Source organism: Oratosquilla oratoria, chromosome 1, assembly GCF_046742065.1.
Source record: "Oratosquilla oratoria isolate Oo_2021 chromosome 1, ASM4674206v1, whole genome shotgun sequence".
NCBI lineage: Eukaryota > Metazoa > Arthropoda > Malacostraca > Stomatopoda > Squillidae > Oratosquilla > Oratosquilla oratoria.
In genome coordinates, this window is record NC_134777.1 from 62,777,718 (window position 1) to 62,795,217 (window position 17,500).

The 17,500-nt window shown below is 38.3% G+C and overlaps 1 protein-coding gene across 1 annotated transcript in view; it reads left to right on the forward strand.

Annotated features, from left to right (window-relative positions):
• Positions 1-17,500, forward strand: part of LOC143033140 (transient receptor potential cation channel subfamily A member 1-like) — a 155,789-nt gene that overhangs the window by 23,077 nt on the left and 115,212 nt on the right. The window contains exon 2 of the mRNA XM_076198365.1: positions 1,327-1,390. The gene's annotated coding sequence lies outside the window, so the exon portion shown is untranslated. The remainder of the gene's footprint in view (positions 1-1,326; positions 1,391-17,500) is intronic.

Here is a 17,500-nt window from a genome sequence, read left to right on the forward strand (position 1 = left end):
ATATATATATATTATATATAGTATATATATCATATATATGTATATATATATAATGTATGTATATATATTTAATATATATGTATATATATACATATATATATATATGTATATATATATGATATATATAATATATATATACATACATATATACACATACATATATACACATACATATATACACATATATATATATATATATATATATATATATATATATATATATATAACTTACCAACTACTCTATCAAGAGAGATATAAGTTGAGCGTTTATATATATATATATATATATATATATATATATATATATATATATATATATATATATATATATATATATATATATAAACATAATATACGTACTTGAAATAGCGAAAAAAGATCCCTACAAAATCATATACAGGTTCTGAACCATCCAGGAAGGAAAAGATTGCCTGAGCCTCTCAATGGAAGGACATAGACTACGGTGTCCTTCCATAAGGTTAATAAAATCGCCTGAAGTCATCCAGTAAATAATGTTCATGATCATTTAGCTTGAGGAAACCGTGGATGACCATACCTCACTGTATAACTTTGGCCTATTCTGCATCAGATGATTTTATTACTCAGCTGAGGGGGTTGGCACTGGTCTAAAAGTGGTCTTGATCGACCGAGGGTCAGTTTAGACTGGGTCCATCCTTCCTGTAGCTGTTGAATAAAATCTGTAGGCGTTTTTTTCTTTCGCGACGCAGCGAGTGTGTATAGCGCGGTACTGTGGCTTGTGTCTGTTACCACTCCTTCCCACCGCGCAGCCGGCGCTACTGGGGGCGGGGAGGCGGGGAGTGGGGGACGGCGACGCTCTGGAGGTGAATATAATTATCAGGCGGCAGCACGGGTAAATGGTGAAGGACTACCTGGCACGGAAGGAGATGAAGAAAGGGATGGAGAGAGAGAGAGATAGATAGATAGAGAGAGAGAGAGAGAGAGAGAGAGAGTCGACAGGTGGCTAAAACCGGTTCTGCTCACCTTCCCATACTTTCGCTTCATTGCCTCCAGGGAGGAGGAGGAGAAGGAGAAAGGACTTTAGGAGGAGGAGGAAGGAGTAGAGGAGGAGGAGGTAGAGGAAGGGGAGGAGGAGGAGAAGGAGGAAGGGGAGGAGGAGGAAGATCATCTTTGGGCTTAGAAGACTTTGACCACAAATAAAAGAAAGAAAGAAAAGAAAATGTTGATATTTTCAGATTAATCAGGAATTCGCGCCTGTTTTCTTATATAATTTTTATTTTTTCTAAATATATTTCATTGTTTCATACTGAAATATTAACGTATAACCTTGTTTATTCTCTTTTTCAGGGTTGTGTGAAAAGCTGGATTAAGCATAAATCTCACCAAAGACCAAGTTGATTGTGGTTTCCATGTAAGTTGAAACGAGCAAGTTGTTTACATTAATGTTGGAAATGTTTTTTTGTCACCTGGAAAAGGAAGAAATTAAAGTGGAGTTGTTGTTTGAAAGATCCTAAAAAAAAATCGACGACGTGATTTTTATAACTAGATTTATTTGTCAGGGTTTATTTTAATCTGTTAGTTCATTTTATTGATTTATCTATCATCCTAAGGCGATTGGCGAGATGTAGGAATGACCCGTCATCCAGGAGGAGACAAGATGAGAGGGAGGGAGGGAGGGAATGAGGGAGGGGTGGGGTGGTGGACGGGAGTGGAGTATGTGGAGATGAAATGGGTAGGGGTGGAATTATGTCTTTTGACTTTGGGTACCTCTCTTATAAGGGGCTAATGTCCTTGGTGTATGTATGTATGTTTGTATGTATGTATGTATGTATGTATGTATGTATGTATGCATGTATTATCTGTATACTTGTTTATTTGTATATTGTCTATTTTTATCCATTTATTTATTCATCTGTTTATATCTTATTTATCTATGTATTAATTTATTTGTTTATCTATCTATTCATTGTAATTTAGTTAATTATTGGCCGATGGACTCGTCATTAGGGATGAGTTTGGCTTTCCACGTACGTTGAAATTTGCACCACAATCTAAGACCCTTAGTTGTGGGTTCGAATCCCGCACTCGTTTCCTAGCAGTGACTGTTACCCGCCCCAAGAGTCCAAGCGCATAGGGCAAAGGTGACGGCTTCGGCCGCAACTATTCAGTGCCTCCTGACGTAGGCCCCTCACCTGACCTCTTCCGCGTTTCTTGAATTCTTTCAAGGGTTAAGCTGAATGTCAAATGTAATCAGTGTGTGTGTGTGTGTGTGTGTGTGTGTGTGTGTGTGTGTGTGTGTGTGTGTGTGTGTGTGTGTGTTTTTACCTAACTGTAGTGTAAAGAAATGAGCTACACTCGAAAAATACCGTCTCTCTCTCTCTCTCTCTCTCTCTCTCTCTCTCTCTCTCTCTCTCTCTCTCCCTCTCTCTCTCTCTCTCTCTCTCTCTCTCTCTCTCTCTCTCTCTCTCTCTCTCTCTCTCTCTCTCTCTCTCTCTCTCTCTCTCTCTCTCTCCCTCTCTCCCTAGCTTTAACTTTATTTCCGGTTTTAGGTTGGACTCTATAATCTTTGATGCTTTTTCAGGAGTTGATGCGTGTGTACGGGAAATTGTATGACTTGGCATCCATGGGACTTGTATTTTATTTCTTTATGTATTTTTAATGCATTCATTTATTTATGTGTTTATCTATTTATTCATTTATATAAAGGCCTCCCGTCTCCAACCAAGAGAGCTTCCGTGTTAGTTTTGTTCACTTTCTTCAAGAACGTGAAGAGCACAGTCATGTCCCCTTTTCCTCCTTCTTTCAAAGTTGTCAAGTCCAGAGATTGTTGTCTCTTCATGTCCGGTTTGTCTGCAAGGCCAGGAACCAGTATCCTTGCTGCTCTTTGCATTCCCTCCATCTTGTTACTTAAATATTGGTCTGTATATTCTTATTCATTCATTTATTTATTTATTCATTCATCTATTTATCTATTGTTTATTAATTTAGTAAATTATTGCCCCGCGGACATTTTTGAATTTGCGGAGACCACGTAGTCGCTGCGTGTTTTTATGTCGTGCGAATTGGTGATTTTATGATTTTAATTTTTCTTCATCCATTAAGTGAAAACTAAAATAGATTTTGCGTTTTTTTTGTGTGTGTGTGTGTGTGTGTGTGTGTGTGTGTGTGTGTGTGTGTGTGTGCACGCACATTATGGTCAGCGTCCTTGACAGACACTCGATGTTCTTGTGTATTGACCACACCCGTGCCCAACGGTTAAAGGCGTCAGACTCGGTACACAAGAAGAGTTACTCGGTGACATGAAGAACAGCGCCCGTCTGTATTCTGACCATCACGGTGTCAGTTACCATACGACCAGGAACAAGAAGAACAGTTTCTCGCACGGGTCATCGTTGTGGCAGCACCGGGAAATTAGTACTAGCATCATTGTTTATTTGTTTACGTGGGAGAATGGCATGTAGATGAAGCTGAACATTCATTTGCAATTCAATTATCTTGAATTCCAATACTTCCTTACCGACTTGTGGAGGTCCATGTATGATTTGTGTAACTTTTACAACAACGATTCCGACACTTAAGCTGTAATAATAAGAAAGTGAAAAAAAAAACCACTTTTGAGGTCTGGTTAGTCCGTCTGGTCCGGACACACAGGGAAGGTAATTTCAGTTAGACAAAATCATCTGCCTTTAACCACAATAAGATTTTTAAAAGACATCACAAGCAGAGGAAGGATTGAAATACCTCAAGCCTTCGGGAGTAACGACAAACATCCTTATGTACAAATGCTATAAGATCGAGATTCCTTCTGGCCTGTGGGTATTTCCTACGATTATGTTTTCTCGGTCCTGCCATCGCATTGTTTACAAATTACCCCTAGTGACGTCAAATGATGACGTCATTGCACGACGACTTGACGTCATAGGATCACAAAACCGGAAAATCTTCTCCCTTGCTCAGTAGATCTATCATAATGAAAATAAACAAACAAATAAATAAACAAATAAATAGATAAATAGATGAAAGATAGATCAATGAAGAGAAAGGTTTCTTATTAGAAGAAATAAGGCTCTATTACAAAATAATCTTCATAATTTTTCTTTCAAGAGGATCATCTGTACAGCAAAAATGGACCTTAATATATAATACTAAAGTCCGCCAATATAAAGGCTAAAGTTTACAAACGGACTTTGGTCCTGATGTTGTCAGTCTGTTGATATTTTTGAGAGGATTTAATCGATCTGTCGGGGGTGGGGGGGGGGCGAAAATCACAATTAAGAGGATGATACACGAATTTCCATTAAAATGATTAAACCCTATACAGTACTTGTATTAGTTTTTCATATATTGGGCACCGGCCCAATGGCGGATTAAAATCGGCTGACGGCAGCCAGGATAAGAGAAAAAATACTATTTGGTACGAGGGGGGGTAGACACAGAGGATATTAGGCACACACACACACACACACACACACACACACACACACACACACACACACACACACACACACACACACACACACACACAGGAAGCCAATATACCTTTAACAAATTTTATACATATATATATATATATATACACACACACACACACACACACACATATATATATATATATATATAATATGTGTGTGTGTGTGTGTGTATATATATATTTGCTTTCCTGGTATATGGATACACTGACAATATATATATATATATATATATATATATACATATATATATATATATATATATATATATATATATATATGTATATACATACATGTGTGTGTGTGTGTGTGTGTGTGTGTGTGTGTGTGTGTGTGTGTGTGTGTGTGTGTGTGTGTGTGTGTGTGTGTGTAATACATGAAGTCCTTCCTTGGGGTATCTCCAGCTTCCTCCAATCCCTTCCCATTACTTTGCCCAGCTATTTCCTTCCAGTTTGTAGATTCCCCGTCTCATCACTCCCTTCCTCTCGCTCCGACATTCTCCCTCCACTCCCTCCCTCCCTCTCTCCCTCCACTTCCTGCCTTTCTCTCTCCACTCTCTTCCTCCCTTTCTCTCTCCATCCCTTTCCTTTCCTTCCTCCACTCCCGTCTCTTCTTTTCTTTCTCATGCGTTCCTCTCCCTCCCTCCCTTTCCTCCCTCTTCTTCTTCCGCGTCTCTTCTTTCTTTTACTCCACGTAAAGAGAGAGAGAGAAAGAGAGAGATTTAAAGAGTTCGAAGAATAAGTATTTCTTCTTCTTTTATATCTATTTAATCTAGTTGACACAGTTGTGTAACATGGAACCAGTTTTATATTTAAAATTCTGTAAATGTTTCTAAACACAAACACACACACACATACACACACACACACACACACACACACACACACACACACACACACACACACACACACACACACACACACACACACACACACACACACACACACGCACGCACGCGCACGCGCAAGCACACACGCACACACAGGAAGGGCGCAAAATATTTTTTGGTTTTTGCTTCATGGGTGAGGTGGAATGGGGGGTCATAACATGACCAATTCGCACGATATATTGCAGGAAAGGGACGGATGACCAGATTTTGCTTTCCTGGATTTATAAAAGGCGTTTGATATAGCACCACATTAAAAAAAAAAACTATTAAGAAAACTCGAAACAACAGGTGTACAAGGAAAAATATTCAAATGGATGGAAGATTTCTTGTATGGGAAAAAATGAGAGTGATGCTAAGAGATAAAAACTCGACCTGGAAAGAAATGATAAGTGGAGTCCCACAGGGTTCAGTATTGGTTCCGATAATGTTTGCTATATATATAAATGACATAGATGAAGTTGTAGAATGTTATATGAACTTCTTTGCAGACGACGCAAAATTACGAAAGAAAGTAAGTACAGAATAAGACTGAATCTTTATAGAAAGGCCTGGACAAAGTCTGGGAATGGAGCGAAAAGTGGGAAGTGAACTTCAACATTAAGAAATGTAGTATGATAGAGTTTGGAAAAAAAAGAATATCAGGATAATATAAAATCGGTACAAAAGAAGTAAAGAAAATTAGTTCCGAAAAGGGCCTAGGAGTAATTATCAGTAAAGAAAAACATGTCCCCAAACAAGCGTATAAACAAAATAGTCGGGGAAACCTTAAATTGACTAAGATCAATAAAGGTGGCTTTTAATTACTTGAATGAAGTAATGTTAGAAAAAATATTAGTCACACTGATAAAACCAACAACAACAACAAAAAAAAACTAAAAAAAAATATATAGAAAGGATCCAAAGAGCAACGACAAAGATGGACTCAGCATTTCCAAAATTGAGATACGAACAAAGATTGTCTAAACTGGAACTACGAACTCTGGAACAAAGAAGAGAAAAAGAAGATCTATTGGCCATTTACAGAATCATGAAAGGCATGGAAGTCCTTGACAGAGAAGACTTATTAAAGTGGGATAGAAGAAAAACAAGGGGACATGAAAAGAAACTCAAAAAGGATAGTTATAGAAGAGATTTGAAAAAAATATATAGTTTTCCACACAGAGTGGTGTATGTCTGGAACAAATTGGACTAAACAATAGTGTGTGGAAAAACTATACACGAATTTAACAACAAACTAGACACTGCAAGATATAAAGACGGGACACCACGAGCACAGCTCCCATTCCTGTAAGATACAACTAGGTAAATACAACTTGGTAAATACACACACATGCACACGCACACACACACACACACACACACACACACACACACACACACACACACACACACACACACACACACACACACACACAGTGTTTGTCTATTGCAAGGACACATTCATACTTTAGACAAACACACACACACACACACACACACACACACACACACACACACACACACACACACGATGAAACTGTGTTAAATGGTGGGATAGCACCTAATTGACTGGGGACTGCCCAGCCTGAGGCAGGTGGCAGCTGTTCACTGTAACGCGATGGTGCCTAAGATGTGACTCATAGTGTACTGGTGTTCACCAAATTGACTTGGACTTCAAACTGGTAACTGCCACTTCCCGTGTTTTTGGGTGAAGTGACCTCTTCCAAACATCAGTACCGCCTTTTAGGCCCTGTACTGTTATCCGCGGTCCTGCAGTGGGCAGAAGGAGAGGTGTAGAAGTTGTCAGGAGGATATGAGTACATGTTCCATCTACCTGTCGGGGCTCCACTCCTTATTTTCTTTCTGGGTTTTTCTTCTCTCCATAAATACACACACAAATACATGCATAGACATACATACATACATACATTTATATATAAATACAAACGTACATACATGTATATACAAATACATACATGAGTATATACATACATACATACCCCTATCATTCATACCTCTGTCATAATTTACTCGAGTAAGAACATTCTGTATAATTTGCAATACTATATTCCTAGTTTATCTCAGAGATGCAACAAAAATATTTCAGTGTAGCAGAGTTATCACTAGAAAATACCTCAGCGTGGCGTCACAGATCGGTGTTGGCGATCGTTGTTTTTTTGGGTGAACCCAGGTGGCCGTGGCAGGAATTCGCGCTGCGAGATTGCACTTACCAACAGGAAGTCCTTGACGCGTTGACAACAAATTATGATCATCACACATGAAATATGTAATCTGGCAACAATGCACACAGGGATGGCAACTATGATGCCACCCTTGTAGGAAAAAACACCAAAATCACCGAAAAAATCCACTCTCTCTGTCTCTGTCTGTCTCTCACTGTGTGTGTGTGTGTGTGTGTGTGTGTGTATGTGCCTCTCTCTCTCTCTCTCTCTCTCTCAATTTCATTGACTCTCTCTTACCTATCCTCCTCTCTTCCTCTTTCTGCTTTTCAAAGTTTCTTTTCCCAAGTGTCTAAGATAGGTGTGGGTAAGGATCATAAAGCCAAGACAAGTCAGTATCTTTCAGAAACAGAAAAACGGCAAACAATGCGAAGTAACCGTATCTAAACTTTAAAGATGATCTTATACTGACAACAACTGTCTTGTTGTTGATAACCAGGCAAGCAGGTCCAGTGGTTACTGAATCCCATTCGTGTGTTAATCTGGGCGGTATTTGCGACGTCGCTCCATTTCTTATTTTTCTCGAAAGGAAGTGACGTCATGTCGCTTCAGGCGAAGCGGAGCAGCGAGACCTCAGGATTTTTCCTTTGTCAGTATTTATAGACTTTATTTTCAACCAGGATTTGAAAATAAGTAGTAAATAATGATATAAGTAATAGAAATATATTTATTCATAAGTAATAAAAAAAGTAATGACAACGCCACAATTTATTCAAGTTATATCAGTATCAGAATATTGGCAAGAGAATTGTCATACTGTCAAGATGATTGGCAGGGTATTGAGAGAGTATTGACAGAAGATTGCCAAGCATCAGCTATTGAAAGCATCGCCACGATTGATTGTAGGTTGTAATCGATTATGATTGTAAAACGTTCCAACAGGAAATCTTTTGGTTCTTAATGATGCTCAATGGAAAAAAGTACACACACACACACACACACACACACACACACACACACACACACACACACACACACACACACACACACACACACACACACACACAGACAAAAAAAAACTCAGTTGGTTGTGCAACAATCCAATCAGTCCTAAACTTGGGTTGGATCTCTCTCTTTATTATTAGTTATATGTCAATTTATTATTATTTACTATTTACCTGTTTGTTTATTATTTAACTATACCTATGCATTTATTTATGTATTTTATTTGTTATATACATTATTATAGTTTTTATTTATTGTTTTATTATCAATATGATTTTTTTTCCTTTTGTGGCTACCTCCCTTGGAAGGGGGAAAAAGCCTTGGTATATGTATGTATGTATGTATGATTTTTTTCGCATCCGACCTAGATATGGACCAAAAGGTCTCCTGTCGGCATGCTCCGCCTTTGTAATCCTTTGTAATGTATCTGTGACTGACTTTTCTTCACGATATATTTGCACAGCGTTGAGTGGCGTGTTTGTATTATTTGCCGCTATTGTAGTTGCGACAGACATTTATATTTAGTTGGTGTATTTGTCCAAGTTTAAGTAGTCAGAATTATTTACCATCGTAGCCTACATATACGGATACACAAGGGATAAGTAATATATATGTGTATATACAGTATATATATATATATATATATATATATATATATATATATATATATATATATATATATATATATGCTAATAAGAACACGGGTACGTGTGTTCACTTATGCAAAGTAGACCACTGAAGATGTAATATACGAAAGCGCTCTGCTTCGTTAGTTTCTTTTTCCAAGTGGTCTACTTTGCATATATATATATATATATATATATATATATATATATATATATATATATATGTGTGTGTGTGTGTGTGTGTGTGTGTGTGTGTGTGTGTGTGTGTGTGTGTGTGTGTGTGTGTGTGTGTGTGTGTGTGTGTGTGTGTGTGTGTGTGTTGGCAGCAAGGGTACACCACAACACACCTCGTTGGCAACAACTACTTCAATGCATATCCTTCTCTCTTGCCCGTGGGGTACGATGCAGCCTGTGTGCATTATCACTGTTGTACAAACTAAGACTGAATTGCTTTATGATACATTTATGGCGAGATAAGCGAGATAAGCGTTATTACCTCTTGATAATTGTAATGATGTAACTGTTTACAAACATTTTTTTAATTGTAGTCCTCTGACCTTGTGTGTGAACTTTCAGGTCAACCAAGGTCAAATGGTTTTGTGGTAATTGGAAGCCCATATGTGGTTTATTGTGTACTGTAATGGAAACATTGAAAATCCCAGTCAAAGTTTGTCAATGCCTGACCTGATCTAACCTAACCTAACCTAACCTAACTTAACGTGACCTACGGTAGTTTCACCTGACCTAACTCAACCTAACCAAGCTTAACTTGATCTAGTTTAACCTAACCTAACTTAACATTTTACCCCAGGCATTTACCGCTAAAATATATAGAATAGTCAACGAAAGCACATTGTGAATGCCATTGTTTGATTCAAAACTCCTGACAGCGGCTGTATGCAAGTATGGTGTCATATAGTTTAGTGAAATGTGTACATGTCGACAGCGTGTGTTTGTGTCTGCCAACTCTCTCTCTCTCTCTCTCTCTCTCTCTCTCTCTCTCTCTCTCTCTCTCTCTCTCTCTCTCTCTCTCTCTCTCTCTCTCTCTCTAGTGTGTGTGTGATTCACCTTGGTCTTTGGATCACGTGTTGGACTCGTGATCGACAGCTATTTCCCTCCAATAAGAGAGCTCAGAGCTCGTATGACCGATTACGGGTAATGCTATGACCTTACACGCACACACACCCCCAACTCGGGTACGGACAGTTGCTCACTGGATAATTGCTCACCGGATAATTGCTCACCGGACAATCGCTCACCGGAGAAGTGACAAATAGGACACTTGCTCACCAAAGATTTTTTTTTACTTTTCTTGAACTTTATAACAAACAATATACAGGATTTTTTTTGTTATATTTAGGTTTATTACAACAATAATACACAAACAGTATCCAAACTTTCATATCTTAGTTTTTAATAATTATAAAATTAAATACAAATTTCTCCCATCAATATATAGTAATGATCTTTCTTGATAACAAACAATATACAGGATTTTTTTAGTTATATTTAGGTTTATTACAGCAATAGTACACAAACAATATCCAAACTTTAGTTTTTGATAATTATAAAATTCAATACAAATTTCTCCCATCAATATATAGTAATGATCTTTTACCGGTCCAGTCTAATGGTGTGGCTAACTGCATTTAGAAAGTCAGGAAGACACTGACTTCCTGCAGCATACCCCTGGCACAGATTCCGAAGGCGGTTCTGCATCTGCTAAGTCACCCTCTTCACCCGCTTCTTTGGTGGTTGCCCTCGTTGGTTTTGTATCATTTGTGTAGCCACTACAGCCTGGTCTTTTCGAAAATTGTCGATCAGTGTCCACACAGAGGGATGACTGTATCCTACAAGTTTCTGAAAACCAATGTTCCATGCGACCTGTTGGATTTTCTTTGGCTTAGTTTGAATGCTTTGAGCGTTCAGCGTATGCGCAGGATATTCAAATTATCTTGTTGTTGTGCAAGTGTATGCCCGATTCTTCAAAAGCAAATAAATATTCACCGATTCAAACGCAAATTTGGTTATCAACCTTGGCAAATTAGTTTTCCGAGTGAAAATATTAAGGTAAGACATCAATAATATACTATTGTAATGTAAGAAAACTCTTTTTTAACCTATTTTCTCCCGTATATGAGCAGCTCAAGATCGTTGGGTAATATACACTTGGTCAAGAAATGACCCAAAAATCTTCACATGCCAAGTTGCATGTGCGCTGAATGGCCTACCGGCTCCGGCGTTTGGCCTTCAAGCCAAAAAACAAAAAAACAATCAATCAACCATGTTGCATTTCAATTGGGCCAGTGGTTTGTATTTTATTTATTATTTTTAAATTTAAAACAGTTGCCATGGCAACATTATAGGTTGTTAATTTAGAAATAATCAATAAAATCCAAACCGCTGGCCCATTTGACTATATATTGATGGGAGAAATTTGTATTGAATTTTATAATTATCAAAAACTAAAATATGAAAGTTTGGATATTGTTTGTGTATTATTGCTGTAATAAACCTAAATATAACTAAAAAAAAATCCTGTATATTGTTTGTTATCAAGTTCAAGAGAAGTAAAAAAAAATCTTTGGTGAGCAAGTGTCCTATTTGTCATTTCTCCGGTGAGCGATTGTCCGGTGAGCAATTATCCGGTGAGCAACTGTCCTACACCCCCCCCCCCAACTCCCCGCCCACAAGAGTCGGAGTGACGACTCGAAGCGCAGCGATACTGAAATAATTTCAGCCCTGGGCAGGATTCGAACCAGGTATCACCGGCACCACCGTACTGGCATCTAGTATTTTTCCAACCGCGCCACCGAGTCGTGTGTGTGTGTGTGTGTGTGTGTGCACGTGAGTAAGTGTGTATTTACCTAGTTGTATTTATCTAGTCGTATTATACGGAAAGGGGAGATATGCTCGTCTCCTGACCCGTTTTTGTATCTCGCAAGATCAAGTTTGTTCTTAAATTCTTGTAATGTGTTTGCACACACTATTTCTTCATCCAATTTGTGCCATATATCTATCACTCTGTGTGGGAAGCTGTTCTTTTTCAGGTCTCTTCTGTAATTCTTCTTCTTTAGTTTCATTGCATGTCCTCTTGTTTTCCTCTGTCCCACTATAATAAGTCCTCTCTATCAAGGCATTCTTTTCCCTTCATAATTCTGTTGATGGTTAGTAGGTCCCCTCTTTCTCTTCTTTGTTCCAGGGTTGGCAATTCCAGTTCAATCAGTCTTTGTTCATATGTCAGGTTTGCAAGTGTTGGGACCAGCATTGTCGTTGGTCTTTGTATTCTTTCTAATTTTCTTGTATTCTTATTGTACTGGGTGACCATATCAGCGCTACATATTCCAGTTTTGGCCTTATCAGTGTCTGTAATATTTTCTTGATTATTTCATTATCCAGGTATTTAAAAGCCACCTTTATTGATCTCAACAAATTGTATTTTTCTCCGACTATTCTATTTTACAAAGGATTACAAAGGCGGAGCATGCCGACAGGAGACCTTTTGATCCATATCTAGGTCGGATGCGAAAAAAAATTATATTAATAAAATAATAAATAAAAACTATAATAATGTAAATAACAAATAAAATACATAAATAAATGCATAGGTATAGTTAAATAATAAACAAACAGGTAAATAGTAAATAATAATAAATTGACATATAACTAATAATAAATGAAAATCAGACAGACAAATGATAACAAAACAAAAACAAATAATATAAGATAAACTATAATCATTACAGCATCTTACTTAGGTATTTATCTAAATGATTCTTAAAGCTTCGAACTGAACTACATTGCACTACCTGTGCAGGAAGTTTATTCCATTCATTAACTACACGGTTGGCAAAGTTGTTTCTACCTACTTCCAAATTGAATCTATTTCCGGACAGTTTGAAACCATTGTTTCTTGTCTGATTCTCATTCAATGTGAAAATTTGGTCACTTTTGATGTTGTCAATTCCCTTTAAAATCTTAAAGACCTGTATCAAGTCACCTCTGAGTCTACGCTTTTTTAGGGAAAACAGATTCATGTGTTTTAGTCGATTTTCGTATGAATACCCCAACAGACAAAATCCCAATCAGTGAAAACTGTCACACCCAGACAAAACCCCACTGGCAATCTCCAGGTGGAGTTAGGTTAGGTTATATCCCCCCCCCCCAATTTTCCTATTGGGATTTTGTCTGCTATGCAGACAGGGGTTTTATCTGTTGGAGTTTTGTCAAGTTTCGTCCTGGGGTCTAACATAGAATCACTTAAGAGCAGCAGTCACATAAAATATAATCGCTGATTAATTACTGCCACAAACCTTGTTCAAACATCCTGGACATGTTTGTTTACTTTGATTTCTTCCTCGTTTGGGTGTTAAATCCTTTCCTTCAATATTTCCTACTGAAATTCTCGTTCTTACCCTTTAGTTTATATGTTTATCTGGCGACATATCTTTGGTGATGATTACTCCTAGGTCCCTTTCAGAATTTACTTTCTTGACTTCTTTTCCATCCATTTTATACTGTCATGTTATTCTCTTCTTGCTTTTTCCAAATTCAATTATACTGCACTTCTTGATGTTGAATTCTACCTCCCATCTTTTGCTCCACTCTGAGACTTTGTTCAGATCCCTCTGCAATGAGTCACAGTCTATTTCGGAGTTTATTCTCTTTAATAATTTTGCGTCATCCGCAAAGCAGTTTATGTAACTTTCAATGCCTTCGTCCAAGTCATTTACATATATAGCAAACACTATCGGAGCTAGTACTGATCCCAGTGGGACGCCACTACTCATTTCTTTCCATTTTGAATATTTGTCTCTGAGCACCACTCTAATTTTTCTTCCATGTAGGAAGTCCATCCAATTCAATAGTTTTCCATGTATGCCTCCTATCGTTTCCAGTTTATATGGTAATTTTCTGTGTGGTACCTTATCAAATGCCTTTTGTAAATGTGTGTGTGTGTGTGTATTTACCTAGTTATATTTTACGGGAAGGGGAGCTATGCTCGTGGGGTCCCGTCTTCATATCTCATTTTATCTAAACTATTTTTAAATTCATGTGTGTGTGTGTGTGTGTGTGTGTGTGTGTGTGTGTGTGTTTTGTGTGTGTGTGTGTGAGTGTATGTAATACGATCGTACATCACGGGAGTATTTAAACTGTAAGATAAGTGATGGCGTTCTGTCTGTCGAGGATGTCGTTTGTATGCGTTCCAAATGACCTTGGCTTTGTCTTGCTATTTGCGTTCGGAAGTGCTATGCGTGACTTTGGCTTATGCTCTTCTGAGTTGACGGTGTACAAAGGACCAAATAAATCTTGTCAGATCAAATAAATCTTGTCGGATGGATATACGTCTTTATCGGAAATTGGGTGACAAGACTATTGGGCGAGGTCAAGAATGCAAACATTAGAATGACTTTGTCCTTGTGGGAGAATTTAATTGAGCGCGGTGACGTGGAATCGTAGAGTACGAGTTCATGTGTATATTGTGATTGTTGTCGCCTAGCGATTTTATTCAGAGGGAAATAGATACCTTTGGGCAATTGTAACAAGATAACAATTATATACATTGGAAGCGTCATCAGATAATGAAGGGTTGGCTCAGGGAGATAAGGAAAACGGTACCTACCAAATTGCAACTAAAAATAATTTTTCTGTTGTAGTCGCGGTCACTGCTTGGACGTTCTTTGTGTGTATATATCTATATCCATCTATCTATCTATCTATCTATATATATATACATATATATTGCTATAAAGATAAGACAGATGAGTGGAAAAGGTGGTAGAGAAACACGGGTTGGAGCGAGAACACTATATTCCTGACGTTTCGACTACAAGTCTTCTTCAGAGTGACAGACAACTAATTCTATTCTAAGTAATTTGGGAATAAGATTTCCACGGGCTTTGAAGGTGATAGACAACTGTTCTGTTCTGTTTAATTGGGGAGTTAAGCTCCCACGGGCTTTAAGTGTGAGCCCGTTTCGAGGCTGACAGACAACGTATGTATACAGTATATATACTCTCCTTACGGCTCATCCCGCTGGACGTCTCAGAATGTCGCGTGCTGATTGGCCCGATACTCCCTCCTCCATAACCTATCTGGCGGCTGCAAATGACAGATTGAAAAATCCTTCTCTGTGGTTGATGACCTTTCCCAGTGTTATGCACGCGGACTCGACCAGCTTTCTTATTTTCCTCTCCAGGCCGGTCCAAATAGGGCGTGCCTCTTCCCATTTTGGTAAATGCACGTGCGTGTCCACGTGCACTACCAGAGATTTTGAAGTCCTATGATGTCGTAGATCGTTCTTATGTTCTGTTAGTCTCTTTGTCAACCCCCGCGACGTCTCATTGTAGTACGTAGTATTCCATATACTACGCTATTCTCATTGGTGTGCTGTTTTTGTTTGTTTATTAAGACGTCCATTATGTTGCGCCCGGATTTGTATGCTATTTGAATGCCTGCTTTAGCTATAGTCAACGCAAGGAGAAATGACCGATAAGGCGTGGCTAGGAGATTTCCCGGTGTTGCCACATATGGGCATCCATGGCGAGACCGTGCGTGTGGATGCAATGTTTTCTGAATGCAGTGTGAGGGGGGCGGGGCCAGAGATTAGATGTAGTGGCAACGTCGCTCTCGCATGCACATATGCCATATCTTCACTTAAAGAAACGAAACCTTTGTATAGAAAACATTGCTTTGATTTTTATCTCAGTGGTGGTGTGTGACAAAAAATTATAATATAATCGTATGAGGCAACATTATAAAATTATAAAATAGAATTATATAATAAAATAAAATTATAAAATAATTATATGTGGCACCACAGGGGAACTCCCAGTGCTCCGCCCTAACGGCCAGATCTCAGTGCATAGGGTATAGTGTGTTGGTCATGGCTTTTGCCTCCTCTGCAAATGATACCACTAGATATTTTATTGAATTTTTGGCACTTTTTGGTCTTGCGTAAATTTCTTCCGCTTTTTTTCTCAATTTGGATAGCAACCCCGCTGGATACATAAGTTCCTTAGTGCTCTCAGGTAGAAACCAATTACCACTCCTGATTTTGTGCGTGTGCTGTGATGGGATAAGTAGTGTATGAAGTCATCTTTGTTCGTGGGTTTTCTGTATACTGAAAATTTTACTTCCGTTTCGCCCTGATGGATAATAGTGTCTAGGAATGGTAATTTATTGTCTTTCTCAATCTCCACTGTGAACTGGATGTCTTTGTTCACTTCGTTAAGCATGCGGAGTTTATTGTTCACATCTGTTCCCTCGGGTACCACCACTAACACGTCATCTACGTATCGGAACCAATGTGAGCCTCTTCCTATGATGCGAATAAATTTATCCTCCTCCAGTGTTTCCATAAAAAGTGATGCCATGACAGCACTTAATGGCTATGGGTTCACCATTAAGTGCTGTCATGGCATCACTTTTTATGGAAACATTGGAGGAGGATAGATAATAATAAATAATGACAAACAAATAAACAAATAAAGATAAATGGCAGTCATTAGAGCATCTTGCTTAGGTATTTATCTAAACGAATCTTAAAGCCTCGAACTGAACTCCATTGCAATGTTTCTGCAGGAAGATTGTTCCATTCATTATCTACACGGTCGGCGAAGTTGTTTCTACCCACTTCCAAATTGAATCTATTTCCTGACAGTTTGAGACCCTTGTTTCTTGTCGGATTCTCATTCAGTGTGAAAATTTGGTCACTTTTGATGTTGTCAATTTCCTTTAGAATCTTAAAGACCTGTATCAAGTCACCTCCAAGTCTACGCTTTTAAGGGAAAACAGATTCATATGTTTTAGTCGATTCCCGTATGATTTATTTTTGATATCTGGAATCAATTTTGTGGCTCGCCCTTGTACTTTTTCCAATCTGTCAATGTTTTATGAGATTTGGTGACCATACGGAAATAGCATATTCCAAATGTGGACGAACTAACGATTTATATAGCTTGTTAATGAGAGATGGACTTTTGAAGTCAAAAGATCGCGCAATCAAGAGGAAAATTATGAGTTAAAATGGTTAATTATTATGAATATTATTACGATTTATTATGATATGATTAGTTAATCATTAATTATTGTGGTTATTATGTCTGCCGCCAAGCGATGTTATTCAGCTTAGGAAAGGTCCTCTTCTGTTGTAGGTGCGAGTCCTATGGACCTCGCGTCGTACTTATAGAACTTTATTTTGGCTAACTGCAGACAGTCTCGTTTGGTTGAGACAGGAGATCCCGACGGCAACATGACACCCCGACGTAACAAACACTTTCGTTGACCTCGGATAACCTGTTGACCTCGTACGCGCTTCCAAGAAACGTGTTCTCCTTGTACACGCATACAAACATAAGCGTACACACACAC